The sequence below is a fragment of the Echinops telfairi genome, unplaced genomic scaffold, assembly GCF_000313985.2.
Source record: "Echinops telfairi isolate 266 unplaced genomic scaffold, ASM31398v2 ScPeMD7_7416;HRSCAF=8454, whole genome shotgun sequence".
Classification (NCBI taxonomy): Eukaryota; Metazoa; Chordata; class Mammalia; order Afrosoricida; family Tenrecidae; genus Echinops; species Echinops telfairi.
In genome coordinates, this window is record NW_022111316.1 from 2104199 (window position 1) to 2106371 (window position 2173).

The 2173-nt window shown below is 38.6% G+C and overlaps 1 long non-coding RNA gene across 1 annotated transcript in view; it reads left to right on the forward strand.

The window, feature by feature from the left end:
- The first annotated feature begins 1046 nt into the window (after positions 1 to 1046).
- The window catches only part of LOC123522478, a 4140-nt gene continuing 3013 nt past the window's right edge, over positions 1047 to 2173 (forward strand). The window contains exon 1 of the long non-coding RNA XR_006680743.1: positions 1047 to 1215. This is a non-coding gene — a long non-coding RNA (uncharacterized LOC123522478). The remainder of the gene's footprint in view (positions 1216 to 2173) is intronic.

Below are 2173 nucleotides of genomic sequence, written 5' to 3' on the forward strand. Positions count from 1 at the left end.
TCCCTTATCTAATTGCCCTTCTCTCCCTCCTTAAAACCCCAGGGCTTCCCTCCAGAGACCTAGGTGAAGCACCTACAAAGGCTGACCTCTATCTAGGCTGAGAGCCCATGTGTGATTGCACCTTGAAAATCTGCAGGAAGTCCTTGTTGACTGCTTGTTTCCCACTCGCATTGCACAGTCTCTCTTCAGGACCTGGGCAGAATCTGGTGCAAGACTTCCTGGAACATATTCAGACCATCTCAACCACAGAGACTTGGTTATCTTCCTGAGAGGAGACAGGTGCTAATGTTTCAATCTTGCAGATTTATTAAGGGCTTCAAAAAGTCTTTGAGGAAAAATCCCATTATTTTTTAATTCTATTTTTCCACAACCTTTTTGGATCTCCTTCATATAACCTGTTCTAAATACTCAAAAGGAAAAGTAGATGATGCAAATGGCTTGCTCTTGATTCCTATCCTAGAGACTGGTGGTTCCAATCTCACTCTCCAACACTACAAGAACAACCTGGTTATCTGCTTCCATTAAGATCGTAGCCAAGAAAACCCAATGGAGCAGTTCTGCTCTAGCACATGAGCTCATCATGAGTTGAAATAAACTCAATGGCAAGACCACCATGTGGCACACAGCCATGTGCAAAACAGTAACACATGATCTATTTTCAAGGGTTCAAGTTTGAACCAGGACACTAAATAGCAGAGAACGTCGTAAATAGTATGAGTGCTCCAGTATAGATATGGATATGTTCCTTGGCAAAGTGAGGCCCAAGGAGATGCCCACCTCAGTCTCTTCGTGGGCTGATTCTATTTGGGGGTTGCCTGGAAGGAAGGATGATTATTTTAGAGAGAGAGAAAGCGATGAGTGGTAATGTGAAGGGACTCATTTCTTAAAATATCTTCAAGTTTTTCATTTCTTTTAGCTGAAGACAGTCTTCCTTAACATTACCTAATCCTGCTCACACTGCTTTGAACGGGTCACAAAAGCAGAACTCCTGAATGATTATTTATTATTTATGTCTTTATTTCTTGTCTCTCAATAGTGTCGGTGCAATGCAATGAAATTCTTTTCCGCGCTACAGTTAAGAGAACTCTGTTTAGTAGAGATGAGATTTTAGACCCTAGGGAATTATATTTGGGAACTGGCTGTCCAGCAACTCAGGTGGAAGCAGAAGAACTTATATTTCAGTACTCTCACTTTCAGTGTGGAATCCGACCACAGGTAAGAGATGCAATCATTTCGATCAATGCCATCAATACAGTTTTTGGAAGTGTGGCTTTCTGTATTTTTAGAATATGCTACTTATATTGCTAATCAGGGGCCATAGACTGGTTAGGAACTTAATCTCCCTTTCCATTCATACAACAAACATGTTCTATGTCCAGGACATGAGAGTAAAGAAGTAATTCAAAAAAGCTTTCTCTCTAGAAGCTAATAACCTATTAAGGTAGAGCATCTGTATACTTGTATTTTCCAGCACTTTTATACATTCGATACTCCTCACGGTTCTATACAGCTGACACCTCCCCCACTCATTTAGATTTAGGAATTCACGCAGAATGGCCAGTGAGAGAGATGAATTCATAAGGTTAACATCTAGGATAGCCAGACTGCAAGCTATGATTTCAAATGTCGCATCTCATAAGCCGTTCATTTGGGTTTTGTTCCTTTGTTTTCTGTTTTGTGTTTTTCTATTAATATTCTGGCATAAGTGAGGCTAAAAATACTTAATAGTGGTTAAAAAAAACTTAAAATACAGAAAACATTCGGAGGAAAAATGTATCTGGAATAATCTTGAACTAAAATTAGACTTTTCTTGTTCAGACTTCTCTACTTCACATAAGAGTATTCAGAAGTGTATCCATAGTACTTCATAGTCCACTCTTTCTAATAATTTTTTTACCATGGCCACTGTTTGGTCTGATGTTTTCATACATTTGCCAACCTGAAGCAAAGAGGAAATGGATTTTCAATGTAGCGTTCAGATACTCCACAATAATTAGTTTTTCTTAAACCTTCTTGTGGAACAAATTATCTTCTAAAGAGCTATTAAAATTGTTCTTGAATTTTTTAATTATTTTATTGGGGGCTCATACAATTCTTATCACAATCCATACATACATCCATTGTGTCAAGCACGTATGTACATTTGTTGCCCTCATCATTCTCAAAACATTCG